This window comes from Molossus molossus, unplaced genomic scaffold (genome assembly GCF_014108415.1).
Source record: "Molossus molossus isolate mMolMol1 unplaced genomic scaffold, mMolMol1.p scaffold_m16_p_16, whole genome shotgun sequence".
Classification (NCBI taxonomy): Eukaryota; Metazoa; Chordata; class Mammalia; order Chiroptera; family Molossidae; genus Molossus; species Molossus molossus.
Genome location: NW_023425351.1, coordinates 64,586,577 through 64,592,607, shown reverse-complemented (window position 1 = coordinate 64,592,607; position 6,031 = coordinate 64,586,577).

Here is a 6,031-nt window from a genome sequence, read left to right as displayed (position 1 = left end):
CAGCACCCGCGTTCTCGACACTGGCACGCTGCCGGGTCATCTGGGAAGACGAGAAAACTACCCTAAGCAGAGTATCGCTCGAGAGTTTCCCGTATTTTGTTCTGGAGGGACCGGGAGGCCAAGCCGCCTCCCCTTGGATGTGCCGCAGCGTGTTCACAGCGCCCACGTGCACCACGCCGCCCTTCGGGGCCGCCCTCGGACCTCAGATCTGAGTCCTGCTCATCTCGCTCAGCGCCCCGCGGGAAGCTGGCGTTCATGCCAGTCCTCTCTCGCCCCTCCATCTACATTCAAGCGGGAGCGGTGGGGGCTGTTGGTCCCCGTGTGATAAGTGAGGACAGCAGACATTTCGCGTGGGTCTTCGTTGGGAAGCGGGGCGGGTTTTAATTATATACACTGTGGGCATGTGTCCTCTTGGGACTGCTTCTTCCATCGTTCCTGCCTGTCGTCGAGGCCCAGAGCTCCCCTCGGAAGGGCTGAACCCCGGTGCCCTGAGGGCCACCCCGACGCCAGGAACAGGTGTGGGCCGCTTTGGAGCCCTCACGACTCTGCTCCTTCTGCCCACCCGGCTCTCCTGCCTGCCTCGTCCCTGGCACGGCTGCACGGGCCGTCTGCCTGGCCCCGAGGACAGCTCTCAGCTCCGAAATGCGCTAACGGAGACAGGTTCTTCAAAGCAACAGTCTCCACCACTTTTTCCGCAAGCAAGCAATGAACGGCTGCCCGGCTTCATTAAACAGACAGGTCCAGCAGAGGCCTCCCTCAGCCACCAATGCGGTGTCCCATGGTACTGCTGGCCCCGGGCTTCACCCTGCCCAGCAGACCTGCCCGGCACACCTGGCGGACCCTCGCCTGGACCCAGCATCACGGACAGTTAGTGGCAGCTAGTGATTTAAAAGTCAGAAGGCCACAGAAGGAGACTTCTCCTTTCTGATGAGCGTGAGGTCCTGTGGCAGGAACGGTGTTTCAGAGTTTGGCTTTGTCTTTCTGTCTGAGAAATAGGAAGGCCCGAGAGCAGTCCCATCAGGTGAAAGTGGATAGGGGCAGCATGTGGAGTTTTAAGTTGTCCAGCAGCCGCATTCAAAGTAGTGAGAGGGACACATCGAGTGGTTGCCGCTCACGGGACCCCAACCGGGGCCGGGGACTAACTGCAACCGAGGTACGTGCCCTTAGTGGGAACCGAACCTGGGACTCTCCGGTCCGCGGGCCGACGCTCTAACCGCTGAGCCAAACAACATGTGAGGTTGGTTTTTGTTTTGTTTTTTGAATCCTCACCCGAAGATATTTTTCTGTTTATCTTCAGATGGAGTGGAAGGGAGGGAGAGAGAGAGAGAGAGAGAGAGAGAGAGAGAGAGAGAAAGAGAGAGAGAGAGAGAGAGAAAGATCGATGTGAGAGGGACACATTGACTGGTTGCCTCCCACACGACCCTGACCAGGACCAGGGACCAAACTGCCACTGATGTACGTGCCCTTGACTGGAATCGAACCCACGACTCTTTGGTCTGAGGGCCAACGCTCTAAGCACTGAGCCAAACCGGCTAGAGCTGAGATTGGTTTTAATAATATTCTATGTATCCTAATACAGGGAGGGACAAAAGTAGGTTTACAGTTGTTCAAATGGAAAATAATACAATAATTAATAAATAATAATACAAGAATAAATGTTATGTGTACTCACAACTGTAAACCTACTTTTATCCCACTATGTGTATGAAAATTTATCATTTTCACATGTAGTAAACATAAAAGGTTATTGACAAAATATTTTACTTTTTTTTCATAGTAGCCTTCAAAGTCCAATATGTATCTCTGCTTATAGCACATCTTAGTTTGTTAAATTTTCAACAGTTTAGGTGAAACATAGTCCTATCAAAACAATAGTTATAATGGAAAGTATTTTAAATTGTAACTAAAATTAATGAAAATTAAATAAAATTAAAAATGTAGTTTTTTTGCTACACTGTCCACATTTCAAGTGCTTAAAGCCACAGTGTCTCGTATCCATTATAATAGACAGCACATCTCTTGAGACTAGAATATGGATTTTACTCTATTTGTAGTATTCATAGGACTTTGTCAAGTATCCAGTTCTCATTAAATGTTACTGACTGTTTATTAGCTAATAAAATTATGGCAAATCGTGGAGAAACAAGAGAAAGATGTAAAATTCTTAAGAAGAAGAGCAAATTTGTTTTCCATTTCATAAACTCAATTTTATCATATGTGAATAGAACTAAGTGCCATGATACCTCCCACAGTGACTCTGTGGAGAAATTACTCCCACAAGCAAGTGTGTGAAAAGCTGTATACTAATTCATCTTATTGGGGATTCACAAAGCATGTTAGCATTATCCTTTTCACTCATGGTTCAGATATACAAAACAAGTTTTATACTATGCTCGCATCTTTGATATATAACTGTCTTCCTTTCTCTTTCTTCTTTTGAATAATATAAAAAGCAAGTATGAGCCCACCACCTAATTAAAAATCCAAGACTTTTATAGACCTTATATCCCCCATCTAAAATGGCCATCGTCCCAACTCCTATGCTCAATTGTTTCCTTGCTTTCCTTTGACATAGTTTTATATCACACAATTATTGTTATGAACGTGATATATAATTTCTTATACACACTTATAGCCATGGTAGAGTGAAGTATCATGCTATACACAATCTTGAAACTTGCTAGACGCTGAATCAGGTTCAAAAATTTCTAAGATTGCTCCTTGGTCAGTTCCCGCTTACACCTTTATCATCTCCAAATAGACATTTTTATTATTTTTTAACTTAATTTTCAATTATAGTTTACATTCAATATTATTTTGTATTAGTTTCATGTGTACAGCATAATGGTTAGACAATCATATTCTTTACATAGCATTCCCTGATATTTCTGGTTTTGTTTTTTTTTTAATCCTCACCCAAGGATATTTTTTCCATTTTTTTGTACAGATAGAGTGGGAGGGAGAGAGAGGAAGGGAGAGAGAGAGAGAAACATCGACGTGAAGGGACACATCGAGTGGCTGCTACCCGCACGACCAACCAAGGCCGGGGACAAACTGCAACCGAGGTACGTGCCCTTAGCGGGAACCGAACCCGGGTCTCTCCGGACCGCAGGCCGATGCTCTAACCGCTGAGCCAAACTGGCCAGGGCCATTCCCTGATATTTCAAGTACCCACCTGGCACGTATAGTTATTACGATATTATTGACTATATTTCCTATGCTGTACTTTACATCCCCATGAGTACTTTGTAACTACCAATCTGTACTTCTCAATCCCTTCACCTTTATCACCCAGTCCCCCCACTCCAAAGTCCCCTCCCCTCTGGTAACCATCAGTCTGTCCTCTGTATTTGTGAGTCTGTTTCCTTTAGTTTGTTCCTTTATATTGTTCCTTAGATTCCACATATAAGTGAAATCGTATGGTATACGTCTTTCTCTAGCTGACTTATTTCACTTAGCATAATACCTTCTAGGTCCATCCATGCTGTCGCAAAATTGTATTCTTTTTTATGACTGAATAATATTCCACTGCATATAGGTACCACTGCTTTTCTATCCTCTAGTCTGTTGATGGGCACTTGGGTTGCTTCCATATCTTGGCTATTATAAATAATGCCGCAATGAACATACGGGTGCATATATCCTTTCAAATTAGTGTTTTGGATTTTTTCAGATATATACCCAAAAGTGGAATTGCTGGGTCATAAGGCAGTTCCACTTTTAATTTTTTGAGAAACCTCCATAATGTTTTCCATGGTGGTTATACCAGTCTGCATTCCCACCAACACTGCACTAGGGTTCCCTCTTCTCCAAATCCTCGCCAACATTTCTTTGTCGATTCATTAATGATAGCCATTCAGCCAAGTATGAGGTGATATCTCATTGTGGTTTTAATTTGCATTTCTCTGACGATTAGTGACAGTGAACATCTTTTTATGTGTCTATTGGCCATCTGTATGTCCTCTTTGGAGAAATGTCTATTCAGGTCCTTTGCCCACTTTTAATTGGATTATTTGTTTTTTTCTATTGAGTTGTATGATACATTTCGGATATTAACCCCTTATCAGATGTACCACCAGCAAATATGTTCTCCCATTCAGTGGGTTGTCTTTTCATTTTGTTGATGGTTTCTTTTGCTATGCAAAAACTTTTTAGTTTTTAGTCCCATTTGTTTATATTTTTTGTTGTTACGCTTACCCAAGGAGATATATCATAAAAAAATATTGTTAGGAGAAATGTCTGAGATTTAACTGCCTATGTTTTCTTGTAGGATTTTTATGGTTTCGAGTCTTACATTTAAATCTATAATCTATTTTGAGTTTTTTCTTGTATATAGTTTAAGAATGTGGTCTAGTATTTTATTTTTGCATGTATCTGTCCAATTTTCTCAGCACCATGTATTGAATAGACTGCACTTAACTCATTGTATGTTTTTGCCTCCTTTGTCAAATATTAATTAACCATATAGGTGTGAGTTTATTTCTGGGCTCTATTCTGTTCCATTGACATATATGTCTATATGTTTTTATGTCAGAACTATGCTGTTTTGGTTATTATGGCCTTGTAGTCTAGTTTGATATCTGCTAGTGTGACTCCTCCAACTTTGTTCTTATTTCTCAAGATTGCTGTAGCTATTTGGGGTCTTTTGTGGTTCCATATAAATTTTTGGATTATTTGTTCTAGTTCTGTGAAATACGCCATTGGTATTTTGATAAGAATTATGTTGAATCTATAGATTGCTTTGGGTTTTATGGACATTTTAACAATGTTGATTCTTTCTATTTATGAGCACGGCATATGCTTCCATTTCTTTGTATTTTCTTCAATTTCTTTCTTCAGTGTCATATAATTTTCTGAGTGCAGTGGACCATTTTATTTTTCTTCTAAATACATTTTGCTTAACTTCCATCTTCCCTCTCTTCACTTCATTTCCCACACAGCCCTCAGGATCATCTTTCTGAAACACAAACTGACCATATAATTTTCTTGCTATTAATACCTTTCAGAGATGCCCCAAACACTAAAGGATAAAGTCCAAAATCCTTATATAGATAATGACTGATAGGTTATTTAATGTTTAGAACTCCTCCTGTCTCAGTAAGCATAGCTATATTGTAATGTGACTTTGACTCCCATCCAGTGGTGAAGTCATTTCTCCATTCTCTTGATCTAGGCTAGCCTATAACTTGCTTTGGCTGACATGACATAACACAACTTCTGGGGTCAGGCTTTAAGAGGTGTTGCATCTTCTGCTTTTGTTCTCCTAGAAAACTTTCCTGAGACTGCTGAAAGGAAGCTGAATTGGTTACTTGAAGATGAGAGGCCATGTGGAGAACAACAGGAATCTCAGCCAAAAGCCAGCAGCCAAACATATGTGAGGTTCTTTGCACCTTCCAGTTTAGCCAGATCTCTAGTTGAAACCACATATGAGTAAATCCAGGCAAAATCAGCATGAACTCTTCCAGCTGCTCCGCAAAATAATCTGAGTTTTTAAAATCATGATTGTTTTAATTCACTAAGTTTTGAGATAAATTGTTATGTAGTAATGGATAACTAACTGTAAGATCTTTGTTAAGACCTCATAAAAATTGAAGATGGTACCTAATAGACCCTCTCATGTACACCAAAGGGCTTCTAATGAACCTTTGTATTCTCATAAGCATTAGATGAAGATCTGACTCAAAAATAATTATAGATGTGGTTTTAAGATACAGAGTGAACTGCTCATTAGCTTCCTAGAAAACCCACAAAAATTTTAAGAGAATCACATTGGTAAAAATGCTGGCAGCTTGAATGCAAAGGGTCGAAGATAGTTCAGAATGAGCTCTCAAGTTCTAATGTTCAGGAAGCAGGCTTCCAAAGATCTAAACATCTGCAAACATGGGTCATTTGTTTCTGCTGCTTTTAGCAGCTTTATTGAGATCTAATTTACAGATCATACAATTCACTCATTTAAATGTATAATACAATAATTTTTATTATATTAAAAAATTTGAAACCATCACCACAGTCAATTTTAGGATATTTTCAT